This window comes from Molossus molossus, unplaced genomic scaffold, assembly GCF_014108415.1.
Source record: "Molossus molossus isolate mMolMol1 unplaced genomic scaffold, mMolMol1.p scaffold_m16_p_21, whole genome shotgun sequence".
Classification (NCBI taxonomy): Eukaryota; Metazoa; Chordata; class Mammalia; order Chiroptera; family Molossidae; genus Molossus; species Molossus molossus.
In genome coordinates this window covers 23,440,430-23,457,850 of record NW_023425357.1, presented here as the reverse complement: position 1 = coordinate 23,457,850, position 17,421 = coordinate 23,440,430, and positions in this window count along the sequence as shown.

Genomic DNA, 17,421 nt, shown 5'->3' with positions numbered 1-17,421 from the left:
TTCAGTAAATATTTTTGAGCATAGCCTATGGTCCAGGTACTCGGGCTACAAGAGCAAACACAATGAGAGTGGCTGTTGATCTCTGAGAGCTCACAGCCTAGGGAAGGAGGCAGATACTAAGTAACCAGCCAAAATGTACATGAAAGTTGTGATGCATTCTGGGAAGGAAAGGTCCATGGTGTTCAAATAACATTTATTGGGAGAACTTCTCTACTATTCAGGGAGACAGAAAGTTTCTTTGGGAACTAAAGGTTGAGCTAAGACCTAGGAAGAATAAAGGGGCGTTGGGAGAAGGAGAGGTGTGCTCCAGGATAAAGGATCACACGTGTAAAGGCTGGGATGAGGGGGCTGAGGAACACAGTGCAGAGAGGAACACTCTTGCTGATGATGCAGGGCAGGTGTTGGCACATCCATTTCAGGGGCAGACAGGGACCAGATCATAGAGCGTCCTATAGGCTGTGCTATGATTTAGATCTTTAATCTAGGAGCAATGAAAAGCCTTTGAAAGGTTTCAGATAAGGAAGTAGCCTGGTGTATTTTCCCTTTGAGAAGATTACTCTGACTGTCATGTAGAGAATAGATTAGGAGTGGGAGAAAAGTAGATTCAACATTTGGCTTTCAACAATTATTTCTCCTGCTCCCAGTAAATAAAAAAAAATCTGCTTCATTCTACCTCAAAAGCCTAGAGCAGGATCATAAAAAAGAAAAGTTTTGAAATAAAAGTATAGTTTATTTTGCAGTTTTTATTGGAGAAATTGAATAGTTTTTGTTTATTTGGACATTTGAAATTTTTTCTTTTCGTAATTTGGCTTTTGGTGACTTGAAATTTTAGAAGTTTGGCTTAAGAAATTTTATTACAGATTTATAAGCACTGTCAATACAGTGAGGCATTATTTGTTATATTTTCGAAACTTGTCTTGAAATATAATTAATATATACACAAACACATGAACACTTTGTGGGGGATTTGGAGTAATTTTCTCTGTGTTTTCTGACAAACTTAAGAGGAGGAGGTGGGGGGAGATAATAACCAAAAAACTTATGCATATAAGCATAACCAATGGACATAGACAACAATGCTTGGGCGGGGGCAGAAATAGGAGGAGGGTGTCAATGGGGGGGGGGGAGAGAAACATCTGTAACAAAAGTAAATTAATAAAGTAAAATAAAATAAAAGTTAAAAAATACTTGAATTTTGTTGAGAAAAATGTTTTTATCCTTATGAATTTTTCATTGGTTTGATGCTTGGATACTTCGAGCAAAATCAGCTAATTTTCACTTTAAAAAAAATGTAACAAGTGTCCTGTATGTACATTGAACTCTTTATTCATCTGGAACTTATTGAATTCCATCTAGAACTCACAGAAAATCTTTAAAATAATTTTGGATATTATGTACTCTTATCTAATTTCCAATTTTAGGAGAAATGTGACCAGTGTTTCATTATTAACTATGACAGCTGATTCTACTTCGTTTTTGTGTCACATTGATTCAGTTTAACTTTATTCCTAATATGCCAAAATGTGTTGTGCTTTTCATTATGACTTGGTATTACATTTTATTGATTTATTTTTTACTGTACCTCTAAAATATACCTATTGATAGGATGCATCCTAGTGTAGACTTCCTAGTGTTAAACTTCTTTTTCTCTGAAAGAGTAAACTAGCTTGGCTGCTGTAAATTTCTCTTTACTTATTCATGCATTCCTTAATAAATCCCCATTAAATGCCTCCTACATGCCCAGCACCCCTTTACGGGTAAGGGCTCAGCAGTGGACAGGTAAGGACCCTGTCCCCGTGAGGTTTCTGGTCATGGAGACAAGAAATATATTAAAGACATATGAAGAAAAGCACAAAGCAGGGAGTAATAGTGCCGAGGAGGCTGTATTCTAGGTGGTCAGGGATGATATCCCCAGTGCATTGACCCAAGTGATGAGAGGGAGAGAACCCTGGAGAAACGATCCCCACTTTCTCATCCATCTGGGAGTTTCTCAGCTCTTGAAGCTGCCTACCTGGTTTCGTTCCCACACTGTCTCTTCTGCTCTCCCCGGCCTTTAACGAGGGCCTCGGTTCCGCTGTTGAATATCTGGATTCCCAGTGAGCCTCCGTAGACAGCTCGCGGTGTGGTCTCTTGCTAATCCATCCCATCTGTTCTTCCCTGTGGCGCCTGGCCTGGCTCTCCAAACACCCATGCTCTGTCTGCCCATTCCTGACAGGACGTAACTTCCAGAGACATGTTCTTTTCCCTATGCCCATTATGGCTTTAAGTGTGTTCATTTTATCATTGACTCATTTGGACATTCTTATATTCATTGGTTCAGCACACTATTTTGTTAGTGGCCTCTTTGCTCTGGCTATGGCATTATTGCAATGGTATCAGCACTTGGTTAGAGGGGAAGGGGTTTCTTGCCAGCAGACTGGGTGAAATTCCCTTCGGCCCCCTTCAGGACCCCCTTGGGTATTCCCTTGTCTCTCTCTGATCAGGTTTCTGCGCTGTACACACGCACATGTTCCAAGCTCCGCAAGCAGGTCACCCCTTAGTGCTGACCTAGGGGCTCAGGGCGGGCCTTTCTTACCCCAACTCGGGTTCTCAGATACTGTTTGTGGTTCTGCATTGTGTCATGTGGGTGTGGAGACCACCTCACCAGGAGCAGGGTTTTCCCTGAGGTAGCCAAGCATCTCTGAATCAAAGCTAATTCTTGCCAGAGCACAAGCCAATGTTATCATCTTAGAATGAATGGAGTTCAAGAGGAGTCATTAGTGGGGCCCTCCTGGGACCCTAGTTCTGAGTATCTCAGAAAGCTCTTCCTGAGGACTGCCTTCTATTTCTTTCCTGAGATAAAGGGCAGGAATAAGGGCATTAAGTGAAATTTAATGGAGTAAGGGGCTGTTGTGTTTCCTACTTTCTTTAGGGGCATTTCTGCGGTTATGGATGAAAGGGTAGGGCATATGGTGTATATTCTCAAAATGTGCTTTTCCATCCATCCTTATCATCAATGCAATTAGAGAAAATTCCCCTTGGATTTTTGTCATGATTTTTTTTTTTTCCCACAAGGGCCAGCTGCAGTCGGTCATTTGTATCTTCAAGTGTATTTTAATAAAAGTTTGGAAAAAGGCAGACATAGCCAGCACAGGTGTTCTGTCTCTATGTTCCCCCAGAAGTGTCCCTAAGAAAGGTTTTCTAATAGAATTCTCAAGATGGAATGTGCTGTGTTTATGAGAATGCGTTTCCAGTCTGTGGAGATGTTCAGACATGAGCTGGGTCATCACTTGGCTGAGATGCTGAAGTGGTAATTCCAAATGTCTTGAGTCAGGAAAATAAGTAGGTTTTACCTTGTGCACTCAGTCTGATGGATAGTTTACTGGCCATCTGGGCTCAGTGGGAGAAGTGTCATGATCCATTAAAAAGGTCTCTCCTAGGCACGGTGAGTGGGGAGGGTAGAAGCACACACTACAAGTGTTTGTCTCTGGAAAAGGAATTGATTGAGAAGATCTGTAATGCACTTCAAACCTCCAAAATGCCAAGAGAAACAGCCTCTGTATTTCTATCACATTCCTTTATACGAACATGATATTCGCCAGAGATGTGCTTCTGCAAGGATCCAGAAATCAAGTATCAGAGGAGTTCCCAAGTGGACTGTTTTAGAGATGATAAGATGCATTCACATTGGTGTCATCTCTAGAAAGTCAACCACTTCTGTGGTCTGTGATTTTCTTGATTCCGTTGGCCTGACATTGAGTCACTGGTTTATACTGGTTGATTAATGTATGCACTCATCACTTATTGAGCATTTACTTTGTGCTCTGTGCTTGATCCGCTCGACCAGTGGTTCTCAACCTTCCTAATGCCACAACCCTTTAATACAGTTCCTCATGTTGTGGTGACCCCCCCCCCCAACCATAAAATTATTTTTGTTGCTATTTCATAACTGTAATTTTGCTACTGTCATGTCTTAGACGACCCCTGTGAAAGGGTCATTCAACCACCAAAGGGGTCATGACCCACAGGTTGAGAACCACTGCTCTAGATAGAAATAGCTCAAAGGCCGAACAATCTCTCCCTTTATGGCTTCTCGAGATACTGGATTCACTTGAGTGTTGGTGTTGAGGTTAATGTCCTTGGACTGCATGAAGACTTCCAGGATTTGACATCTAGTAGGGCCATCTGCTTTTTCACCCAGGATTTTTGTTGGAACAAGGTCAGGAGCTGGCTGATAGAGGAAGAGGGGTGACAGAGGGTTTAGGCACCCTTACTTCCCACAACTTCTGAGGCACAGTTATAGCGACACTGAATTTACATCTTCAGTTCTTGCTGGTGGCTAAGGAGCTGGGTTTTCCTTCTCACAGAGGGAAACGCTATCTGCCCTGAGGTACAGTGTGGTGGTGACAAATGTAGGGTTTGCATCTGAAGTTGGCTCAGATCCCAGCCCTGTCACTGACTAGTTGATAACTTGGAGCAAGTCTCTTGACCTCTCAGCCTCAGTTTCCTCATCTGTAAAATGGAGATGGCAATAGGACTTACCACACAGAGTTGAAGATGAAATAAGATCATTCATGCAAAGCATTTAGCACCATGAAGCTAGAGCATAGTAATGCCTCTGTTTAACAGGAATGGGTGTGTGTGTTTCTATTTTGGATCCTCAACACTTGACGTTCCATGCAGAAGTCGGTTTCCCTCTGTAGCCACTCTTTGCTTTAAAATCTTGTTAATCCATAACTCTGAGGGCAGGCAGCAATAAAGGTGGTAACTATAATCCTATGACCTCCCCCCGCTCAAATGCCACACTTAAATGTCTTCTAAACCTGCTGTTCCTTTAAGTGTGCTGCTCACTTCCGAACGTAGGAATAGTGCCCTCTGCCGCCCACAGCCCAGCAGCCTGGTGGGGTTCCTGGGTGGCCAGCAGGATGCCGGTCAGGGCATCTGGCTCTCGTCTCTCCCTCTCACTCTCAGACACATTTCCCTTTCAGTTCACAGCTCCATTTATCACCTGCATTTCCAGCTATGTTCTGAGTCATCAGTTTCAACCTTTAATTCAAGTTTGGGCCTGGACCTGGACCAAACCCTAGATGGATACCCACGAAGGTCGTGCAGATGAGAATAGATGATTCTCTCGCTTTCGATCAGCCGCAGGCCGAGCTTGGTTCCAGGGTGGCAGATGCCAAGTCTATTTGCTTTTGTTAAACGTCGAACTCAAGTCATGCGCAGACCCGGCTGGGCCATTATCTCAATCTGAGCCCTGTGCCACGTGGCTAAGCTATGTTTATCCATTGAGTTCACTGTCGTCAAACCTTCCACAGGACGGTGCTCTAAATCTGCTCCCCTTGTCTGCGGTGGTGGTGCAGGGTGTGGAGACAGGAGTGGAAGTAAGGCTTCTAACAGATAGAAGCTCCATTTGAACTCCACCTCCCTTAGACCTTTTGGTGTAATACTAGCTCCTCCCACAGGGATAAAATGTGCCGACATTGGTGGTGAAATGATGAGTACACAGAAAATCCTTGTACGTCATGCCTGGTAGAGTGCAGGCTAGACACAGGGAGGTCGTGGAGACATGTGAGGCAAAGAATTACCTTCTGCCATGGAGTGTGTGTGTGTGTGTGTGTGTTATTTTTTTTAATTGATTTTAGAAAGAGAGGAAGAGAGAGGGAGAGAGAGAGAAACATCGATAAGAGAGAGCATCAATTAGCCGCCTCCTGCCTGCCCCCCACTGGGGATCAGGAGTGCTACAGTTTCTGATGGACTTGCCCCGCAAGTCACTCTCTCTGTACCCCCATTGTGGCCAGTGTCAGAATGGCACAGACTGAGTCCCCTGGGTGAGAAATCTAACTTCTAACACAGCAGAACCAGAGATTTTGGCATCCCCAAATCATACATCTCGAGCACTAAGCTGATCATACACATCAAAGAGAAATGCAAAACCCCCAATAACGTATATGATTTTTACACCCAAATGTTCCATTTGCTTCCACATAGCTGTGCGATATACTGTATCACAGCTGTTCTGGAGACAAGCTTTGGGATCAGACTGATCTGGGTTTGAATTCCAGCCCTTCCACTCACTAGCTAAGCAACTTTGTGTGAGTTGCCTCTTGATTTACTTACCTCCACTCAGGAAGGCTTATCCACGTCCGACAGAATGACTTTGAGAATTCAAGTTGGTATTGCGTTGCAGACACTTTGTAGGGTGAGCGACACAATTCCTATGAGCTCCTGTTCCATTGATGGAAAGAAGCTAGCTGGTCCACCCATTTCAGAAAGGAAAGCAAGAGACGAGAGGAGCTGAGTTCCTCTCCTCTCTTACTGCCTCTCAAGCAGTTTTTTTTTTTTTTAAATCTATATTAGTTGTTAGTTTCAAGGGTTTCCAGATCTCTTGTTGGCAAGTATCAGATCTGTAGTTCCCAGAGAGAGATTTTATACAGCTACATAGTATCTACATTGCAGAATAGTTTTAAGGACTAAATACAACCCTCTGTATGAACACTTACATATGTATAACTCGAGGAAACTCAAATAGGATCGTCAGCTTCTCATCATGCCAAGTAAGGAAACGCACACCACCATCTACTCTCACCACCATTTCGGAGGAAATTAAAGTTATACACACTGTTGTAGATTCTTCATTTCTCTTTCACTTAGATGGTTAATTCCAGTATTTGGGATGCATACTTCTGGGACTCCAGTACCCCCAGTTCTGGTGTGGTAGAAGTTAGAGTTTTCACCCGAGGTCTCTCGGGCACACACCCCCAACCAATATCGGTCACAATAGTTACAGAGTTTGGCTGGAACAACATAAAAAGATCACCTATATCGAATACATTTAGCTCTACGGAAAATCTTAAAATGTTGACCATGTGCAGAGAACAGGTGAAAATTTGGTCTCCAACCAGCTCTTGGGAGTTGTTGGTAGAGAGGACAGGAAGCCCTCACCTTTCAGAACAACCCGGGGCTCCCCAGTGACCTTCTGCAAGGGTTAGAGTAAGAGGGCGAAGGGAGCCCTCAGTGCTGTTCTTTTCAAGTTCACCTCTAAAGCATAACGAAATCCTAATGTTCAAACACATATTTAAGTCGTCCCAATAAGGGAGAAATGCGTGTCTGCTCCTGGCTTTTTGTAAATATAAGTGCAGTGATCGACGGCTTTAAAATTGCTCGGCTTCGGTGACAGGGCTTGTTAATCCAGCCGAAGAGTTATGTACAGAAGACGGAGCGTGTAGTCGTTCTTCATGTACAAGCAGAACTGTCTCCCCTAACACCTTAGTTACCTGCGTGGCTCTAAGGTTATTTGTAGAAACTGAAATTTGGTGATTGAAAAGAAGTAAGAGGTTTTAAAAATAAATAAATAAATAGAGGTCACCTGAGGCGGACACACTTTCAAAATGGCTCAAGGATCAGGGAGCTGAGGGGTAGGACAGAGATGCCCGGAGCGTGGCCAAGTGATTCAAAGTGAGTGGAGGAGATTACTGAGGCTTATGTGTTCCTCAGTGTGCTGAACACCCACGTAGTGGACTGGCCCTAGAGACCGGCACCGATTAGTCATTCTACCCCCTGGGTGTGCCTCAGCCCTGCCAAGGTCTGGTCTTAGTGGAAAGGACACACCAACTGTGGAAAGAGGTTGCCTCTGGAATGAAGGGAGGTAAGGACCTCGGCTGTATTTATTTCCTCACACAATCAGAGAGTCCCCTCCTCCAGAAGGCACGTGTATATTAGCATGACAGCAGCTGGTTAGAGAGACGGGGGACATCCTGCCAGCCTAACGGGGTCACCCTTGCAGCATGATCATTGTTCCACGTGGAGACCTGGGAGAAATAAAACTTAGGCCCTTGAACCACGAATTGTTTGTATGACAAAATCTTTGCAGCTTAGGAGCTAGAGAGACATGGTTTGAATCCTGGTTGGACCACTTCGGAACTGTGTGGGCAGGGACACGTGGTACACCTTCACTCAGCTATGCCAATCTTCGTTGTCACTGCCTGACTCCGTTCCGCAGCCACCAGCCACACTGAGCCCCTGAAATGTGACTGGCGTGGCCCATGAGGTCGAGTCCCCGCTGACAACAAACACATATTGCAAAACAAAAACAAGAAAAAAATGTAAACTCTTTCACTAGTGACTCTTACATTGATTACATGTTGACATGTTGAAATGACGATATTTTGGATATATTGGGTTAGATATAATTTATTGTTGGTGTTAATTTCACCTGTTTCTCTGTGTGTGTGTGTGTGTGTGTGTGTGTATGTGTGTTTTTCCAACACTTTTAAATGTTTACGTTTTTTTCAATTACAGTGTATATTCAATATTATTCTGTATTAGTTTCAGGTGTATAGTATACAGTGGTTAGACAATCATATACTTTACAAAGTGGTGGCCCTGGTATTTCCAGTACCCACCTGGCACCATACAAGATCATTACATTATTGACCTGTTTTCTATGCTGTCCTTGATATGTTCATGTGGTTTTGTTTTTCTGAATATGGTCACTAGAAAATTTAGTTGCTTCTATGGCTTGTGTATAACATTCCAGGTATTTGTTGTTCTATTGGACAACTTTAGTCTACAGAATTAGTGGAGGAGGAGAGGATGGAGAGAGAAGGCGGATACAAGGAGAAGCCCTACTATGTGCCAGGTAGCATACCCTGACCTCAAGTCTCTCGGCAGCCCAACCTGGTAGTTACTCTATTTATTTTACCATTTTACATGAGGCTCCCAGACAAGAAACTATTTGCTCATGGACCAACAGTTAAGTGCCAGGTGGTGATCGGAAACCAGATGTTTAGATTCCAAAGCCCAGTGTCTTACTATTAATTGTTGCCTTTGCTGCAGCCAGGGATGCTCAATAACGTCTACCTTGCAGACAGTTGTTTTAAGGATTAAATGCAATGTTGTGGGTGAACCCTTAGCTTAGGGGCCTGACATAGTAAGAGCTCCAGAAATGATAGCTGCTGTTATTGTTTAAAAGAACAAGGAAAAGGAGAAAGAGGAGGAGGAAGAGTGGGGGGGGGGTAGAAAAAGGAGGAAGGGAGAGGAAGGGGGAGGGGAGGGGATCATCTTGTCATCATCACCGCCTCCGCGAGGTGCCAGGTGCTATCTCGGGCGCTTTGCATGCATTGTATAATGTAACACTCCCCGCAAGCCTGGACAATATTCGCTCACCATTTTCATCTCAGAGTTTTGCTGTTAGGAACGCAGCAGAATCTGCTTGTCAGTGGAGTGCTGTCTTCCACTTCCCAGATCTTACCCACGGTCTGCTGGGTGGGTAGGAAGCTTGATGGCAAAGGAGGGTGCGGCCAAAGCCTGGCAGTCAATGAGCCCATGATGGAGATGAGGGGTAGACCGGGGTTGGGTTTCCTAAGACAAGAGCGGATGCTCTAATTTTAGCCTCTGATTCACTCAGGGAATCTGGAGCACTGCTCCGAGCAATCAGAAACCGTGGATACGAAGGGAGGCATGACCAGTTGTTGGAGATGTCATTGAGGGTGGGGGAAGGGGAACAAAGGAAGATGAGGGAGTCTTACTACCAAGGATCGTCAGTCTAACCTCGTCAAGTGCCAGTGGAATGGGGGAGTGGCGCTTTCTTTTCATGCGATTGGCCTTGACTCAAAAATAAGAGAAAATGAAGCGGTCTTTAGTGGGTCTAAATCAAGAATCAAGATCAGGAGGCAGATGCATTCCCACGAAAGCCTTACACTGGGAAAGAGGTGGAGACAGTATGTTCACGGGAGGCTTGGGAGTTCTGGTACAGTAACAGGATGTGTACCCGACTCTAGCCCTGGTCAAGGGACACAAGGACAAAGTTGGTAGGGAAGCCATTTCCGCTGCTCTCTGCTGCCTTTTGTCAACTCAGAGCACAGAGCCTGTCACCCGTGAAAGACCAGGACAAAATCTCCCAGCCCTCCACAGGGTCAGCCTCGAGTCCGTCCTCTTCCACGCTTGGCCCAGTTCTGGCTGGATATTGGCTGGATGTCACCTCCTGGGACTTCCCTCTAGCCCTTTGAAGTATTTATTTTTACCCCTCATTTCTGCAGGTGAGAGAAAATTATTCTGCCAGGCAGAATAATTTAATTACAAGCTGGCAGAGGCAGACTTCTAACGGGGTTCACCGGACTCTCCAAGTCTTGCTGACTGCGCGGTGGCGTGTGGTCTTCTCTTTCACCCCCACCGTCACGGCCAGAGGTGTCTCGACCCATGTGAATTACAGGAACGAGGTCTTGCTGCTGTCACCTGTCAGAGTGCAGGGCTGGCTCACTTCAACCTGCATGGGGGGAGAAGAGGGAATTGAGCTTTTTAAAAATGCAACTTGTACTTGTTTGGAAGCAAAAAAAAAAAAGAGAGAGAGAGAGAAAGAAAGAAAAATAAGGTTCAAAAAAGGGTCACAAGTTGCTAAATACAGTTTGTGAATAAAATTAGTTGCCAATCAACCCATACTAGATGGATATGTTTTTATGTCTATGTAGTGTATATATACACATACGTATGTGAATAGTTGTTTCGTTATTAATTTTTATTTTTTAATCTCCACCCGTGGATATTTTTTCATTTATCTTCAGATTCTGTAGGAGGGAGGGATGGAGGGAGGGAGAGAGAGAGAAATACTCATGTGAGAGAGACACATCGACTGGCTGCCTCCCGCATGATCCTGACCAGGGCCGGGGCTGAACCGCAACCAAGGTATGTGCCTTTGACTGGAATCGAACCCACAACTCATTATTCCGAGGGCCGACACTCCAAGCGCTGAGCCAAACTGGCCAGAGCAGTTGTTACTTTTTTTAGTGTCTATTATTTTTTATAAAACTTAACGGTCCCTTTTCAACCTCTGAAAAATACTGTAGTTGTCACTTGCTTTTTAAAAAATAAAACGATTATTTAAGTTGTCCAAGTAGCAAGAAAATACATGCTAATCATCAAAACTCAAAACAGTACCCTAAATGTGAGCATCTCATTCACTGTCCCAAACCGCCTCCAAGCTGCACCTCGTCCCAGAGGCAACTACGGCTATCAGCTCCCTGTGACTCTTTGTAGCCATTTTGCCAGCATTTCTAGGTAGAGGAACATCTATAAATAGATGCTTATTTCTTATATCAAAAATGGGGGTGCTATACTATGTATGATTCTACCATTTCTACTTTTATGGAATGTGCTGCCTTTTTCTTGGAGCAGTGGGCTGCCCCAGTGTGCAGAGGTACCAGAATTCCTTCAACCACCCTCGACTGTGAAACACTTAGGTGGATTCCACTGTTTTGCTATTATGAGGGTAATTATTTTTTCATTCTAGGGAATGCTTGATGTTTTACAGTCAACATGTGGCTAAGTAAATATTGAAGATTTTATGTCGACCTTCTGCTGTCAAGTTCAGCACATTCATTATGCCATTCTCCTCTTGAATTACATAATATGTATTATCACTGTCTAAGTTTCCGTTTGCAAGGCCAAGATCAGAAATGCATGCATTTTTGGTTTCCATAGCTAAGAATCAATAGATAGCGGCGATGACCCTGCCTTGGATATTTGAACAGTGGTTAGGGATGCTTAAATCGGAGAAAATAGAAAAATGGCATGTTGGAGATGAAAGGGTTCTAATTCTGCCTCCTTCCTCCCTGTGGCCCCTCGTCTGATTGAAACCTCCGATGTATTAATGAGCAAGGCCAGGACCACACTTCGAATTCAGGGTCTTTGATGAGCTGTGCTGGAGAACACAACTAGGACCTGAGTTTAAAATTAGTGTTTTTGCAGATAACTCTTAAATCTAGACCTTGGGCCTATCTGAGGTGAAGCTGGGTTTTCAATAATTATTCCTGGCAACTTTCCACCCAGCAGAGAGTTTCCAGTTGCCCGGTGACCCGTCATTTATGGGGGAATAGAGTTATGCTGCCTGCTCATTGTCCTTGGTAAGTTGCCCAAAGGATGTCCAGCTTTGCCCAGTCTCCACAGAAGCAGCAGTCTGTGGCCCTTCCATAGGAGGGAGTGAGTGAGTGAGTGAGTGAGTATGTACAAAGGGGGTGCGCAGGCCCGGCCGGTGCTGCTCAATGGCTGAGCGTCGGCCCATGCACCATGAGCTCACAGGTTCAGTTCCAGGTCAGGGCACATGCGCAGGTTGTGGGCCTGATCCCCAGTTGGGGGGCATGCAGGAGGCGGCCAATCGATGTTCTCTCTCATCGATGTTTCTATCTCTCCCTCTCCCTCCCTTCCTCTCTCTCTGAAATCAATAAGGAAAAAGAAAAATAAATTTAGCCCTGGCCAGTTTGGCTCAGCGGTTGGAGCGTCGGCCTGCGGTACAGAGAGGCCCGGGTTCGGTTCCCGTTAAGGGCATGTACCTCGGTTGCAGTTTGTCCCTGGCCCTGGTTGGTCGTGCGGGTGGCAGCCACTCGATGTGTCCCTTCACGTCGATGTTTCTCTCTCTCTCTCTCTCTCTCTCCCTCCCGCTCTATCTGAACAAAAAATGGAAAAATGTCCTCGGGTGAGGATAAAAAAAAAAAAAAGAAAGAAAAATAAATTTTAAAAATAATAATAAATTAAAAAAAACAAAACTAAAGCAAAAACAGAAGGGGTGGGCAGAAGAACCCAGCCTCACTCGGTCCCAGGGAACAGGGTAGAGGTGCCCTTGGGGAAAGATGTAAGGAGGAGAATCGGGTCTTCTCCAACACAGCACGTGATCTGGCCTACTAGGTCATCTTTGATAATCACAGAGTTTCCCCCCAAAATAATAATATTAATTTTTGCTTATTGCCATAAAAAAGATTTATGCGGTTGAATTGTGTCCCCCCCCCCCCCAAAGACAGAACCATATCCTAATACCTGTTCTTTGTGAATGTTATCTTAGGTGGGAAAAGGTCTTTGCAGATGTAGCTCAGTGAAAGATCATGTGATGAGTGTATCCTGGATTAGCCACATGGGCTCTAAATTCAATGGCAAATGTCCTTTAAGAGAAGGAAGACACAGAGAAGGCCATGTGAAGCTGGAGGCAGAGATTGGAGGGATGCTGCCGCGAGCTAAGGAACACCTGGGGCCATGGAAAGAGGTGAGGACGGAATCTGCCCCAGAGCTGTCAGAGAGAGCATGGCCCTCCTGACACTTTGATTTCCGATTCCTGGCTCCCAGAGCCAGGAGAGAACACACTCTGCCGTTTGTTACAGCAGCGGTAGGAAATGAATACATGGACCATCAGAATGAAAGAAGGAAGTGGTGTTCTAGTCCCAGGTAGACAGACGAGAATATCTAGACACGGCCGGTTGCCTTTGCTCTGAACTCAGCTGTTTCCTCTCACTATTTAGAGCCATTCTTCTCCCCCCACCGCCACTATGACCCATTTAGGATGCGTCTTTCCCTGGAGCTCGCTCAGTGCTGCCCCTGCTGGTGGCTTGTTCGCTTGCGCCTGGGGGCCTTTTGTGAGCATGCTCACTGCAGCTCTCGTCTGCCAGCGGCTTTGCTGGGGATGTGACTTTCTGCATCATCATTTTGGTTGCTCACTAGTCTAACTGCCAGATGCAACTCTTCATGCATCTTGGGTGAAGCCAAGTGAGAAGAAGAGAACAAAGTCTCTCTGCTTCTGCTGGTAGCCCAAGTCCTCCAAGACAATCTCCTTCTATTCGGGAGAAAATTATGTGGGAAACTTATCACCATGTCAGCTAACTCATCCTCAGTCCACCCACACTGGCTCCTCTGTCACCGCGCCAGATAGCTTTACTAAGGGTAAGCTTTTTAGCATCTTGACCTTCTTTAGTCCTTTGTTACCAATTGGTGCTTTTTAAAAAAAGTTTATTGGATTTATTGGGGTGACATTGGTTAATAAAATTATACAGGTTTCAGGTGTATACTTTTATAATACATCGCCTGTATATTGTGTTGTGTGTTCACCACCCCAAGTCAAGTCTCCTTCCATCACCATTTATCCCCCTTTTACTCTCTTCTACCTCCCCCGCCCCTTTCCCTGTGGTAGTCACCATACTGCAGTGTGTCCACGAGGTGTTTTCCTTAAACCCTTCGCCTTGTTCCCCCAGCCTCCCGACCCCTCCCCTCTGACACTCAGTCTGCTCTCTGAGTCTATGAGTCTGTTTCTATTTTGCTCATCGATTCCACATGTAAGTGAAATAGTATAGTATTTGTCTTTCTCTGACCGGCTTATTTCACGTAGGGGTCAAGTCATTCACCTTTTAGTGGGAAATGTATTGAACAACACATTGAGCAAAACAGTGCAGTTTGGGGAAAGTTGTTCGTCCAGTGTCCAGTTCATTAAACCTGCGCCAGGCCACTGGTGGTCTTAACACCATGGTGGAGATAACAGGTGGAGAATCCTTTAGGGCAGATCTTCCCAACCAGCAAGGGGTCCTTCAGTGAGGGTCCTCAGAGTGCCAGCTTCAGGGATGTGCCCACTGGTAATTAGTGGGCATACGGTGCTTAGTTTAGTCTTAACATTTCTGAACAGGGGCCCACACATTTTTGTTTTGCACTGGGCCCTATAAATTATGTAGCTGGTCTTGGTGGCTAGCACAGGTCTAGGGAAGCTGGTCCCTCCTTTTTGTTCTATGATGTGGTCTGAAAGACTTCAGGAAGTGATGTTCTAGTTAAGCATATAGGCCCAAGAAGAAGTTATCAACTGCAGTGATTTTTGCATACCCCTATCCATGGAGATACTTTGCAATGTTTGAAGACATTTTCAGTTGTCACAACTGGGGCTGCTACTGACCTTTGGTAAGCTGAGGTGAGAGATGCTGCTAAACATCCTCTAGTGCTCAGGACAACCCCCGCCACAAAGAAGTATTTGGCCCCAGATGTCAACAGTGCTGAGGTTGGGAAACCCTGGGCTAGAGCCCAGCCATCGAAGGCTACCCCTTCACCAGCAATCTCAGAAACACTGCGGGCCTTGTTGGAAATGCAGCATCTCAGGCAACATCCAGACCTTCTGGAGTCATGATTGGCCTTTTAATAAGCTCCCCAGGTAACTTATACACACATCAAAGTTTGAGAAGCACAAGGCCAGAGAAAATTTACCTGGTTTATGCTTCAGTGTCTGCAGGGTTTCTGATTGGATGACTGCCCTTCAAGTAGGAGATTCCACGTTTGATCAAACAGGGAGAGTGTGGCTTGGGGAAGAGAACCTAGAAACAGCTCAGTACAGAGCCCCAGGTCTAGAAGGGCAAGGACGTGGGGGAAGAGTCCCCAGAAGGAACCAAGAAGACAGGAACCAGGAAGGACACAGTAGGAACAGTGATGTAGGAGTGGATGGGCCAGTGGTCCTCAGATCATGGAGATCTAAGGAGGGTTTGAATCCCCCTTGCGTGGAGTTCGTTATGGGAGGTGGGTAGGAAGGCTTTTTCTAAAGAAACCACAATGTTGAACACATGCATTTGTGATATCAGAGATCATTCTATGTCTAGTGGTGTGTCTTCTGAGAGGCTTAGACAGCAGAAATACATTTTCTCACAATTTTAGAGGTTAGAAACTTGAGATCAAGGTGTTAGTTGGGTTAGTTTTTTTCTGAGACATCTCTTCTTGGTTTGGAAATGGTAGTCTTCTCCCCATGCGTCACATGGTCTTTCCTCTGTTTGTGTCTTAATGTCCCTTTCTGACAAGGACACCAGTCATATTGGATTAGAGCCCACCCAAGTAACTTCGTTTTTACTTACTTATCTCTTTAAAGAAATGATCTCCAAATAGTCATATTCTGAGGTACTGGGAGTTAGGACGACACCATATGGATTGGTGAGGGCCACAGTTCAGTCCAGTGCCCTCTGCTCCCAGGTTCTCTTCGACATCATGTTCTCCCATTCATCTTTACTGAGCTCCCTTAGCTACCAATTTTGGGATGTTCCCATATGATCCTTCCCATTGAGACCCGAGGTTCACTAACTCCCGGGGAGCTCAGCATCCTATTGAATATTAAACATATGGACTCTGAGCTCTTGGAAAACAAAGGCAGTTGCAAGCCAATACCCTCCTCCTCCCTCCATAAAGCATGCCCTCTCCCCTCCGTGGGTGTAACGCACTATAAAAGGGTTCCCAGGTGAGCCAGGGCAATGATTAGTAAATGATTAGGGCATGGTTGCCTCAAGGTTCTGATAGATAGGTCAAAGGAATAGGAATGCAAATGCAGTTTTTAAAAGCACACCGCAGCTATTATTGATCATAATGGAAAGTCATTAAGTATATTAGCTGCTGATTTTGTAATCAAGTGCTAACATTTTCTGGATGCTGACCTAAGTAACAGGAGATATTGGCCATTTGCAAAACATGCTTAAACAAAAGACATTCAGAGACAAGAAGTGTCTCTCATCTTAATTATGCTTTTGCATCATCAAAATCTCATGTACAATGCTTTTGCAAAACATAATAGATGTGGAGCAGCTGTAGAAAACATCTCACTTCCTTTGTTTGGAAACAACATTTTACATTTGGAAAGGAAAATTCCATCCAGTTGATTTTATTCCAAGGAGAGGGCAATTCTGAGAGAGCAATCCTTGCTGTCTGAGAAATAGCTATACATGTCCATCAAACACTGGTAAAACTTGAGAGGGAATGGTTTGAAACTGTGCTTGTTTTTGTCAGTGCTGCTTCTTCAGCAGCACTGAGTCTGCAGGAGAAGGTGGACTGTTAAGCATTGCGTCCTGCCCTTCATTACCAAAGAGCGTACTTTCATGCTTCAGTGAATGGAGGGAGAACTTCTCCTTCTCTTCTCTTTTCCTGAGACTTTCATTGACCATCAGCATCAGCCCGGTCATGTTATTCCAGATGGCTAAAAGAAAATTACTGATCAGCCCAAACATCATATTGGGAGCAGAACTACCCCAGTGTTTGAGCTGATCATACTCAGGCAGGCAACATCTCTCACCTTTGGAGATTCTTAGATATGACTCTATGGCCAATGAACTCTGTGTCCAGTAGGCCTAGTAATGGCCAACATAACCATGGAATTTCTGAGACACAGCATTCCCTACCTGTCTGTGTTGACCCCCTTCGAAGGACAAACCATCATTACCGTGTATCAGTTAGCTATTGCCATGTAACAAAACATCCCCAAGTTTAGTGGATTAGACAACAACCATACACTACTTTCCATGAGTAACTGGTGACTAGGTTGTTCTACTGATCTGGGTCAGGTGTGGATGGATGATCTCTGCTGGGCTAACTAATATCTCTGTGGTTAGTTAGTAGGTCTTCTTTGAGTCTAGTCTAAAATGACCTTTGTTAATGTAAGTCAGTTTTTTCCCAAGTGTCGCCCCCATCCCTCCTATAGGTGAGTCTGCACACATTCTCATGGGAGTGGCATGGGTTCTAGAGAAGATAAAGAATTGTTCAAGTACTTTATCAGGCCTCTGGCCCCATTAGCCATTGCAAGTCACAAGAGAATGAGAGTTTCTGCTAAAGACCTAGATAAAGGAGGCATGGAAAATTAGTGTCTCAGTGCAATCAATGTAGGCACAATCCTCTATTCTT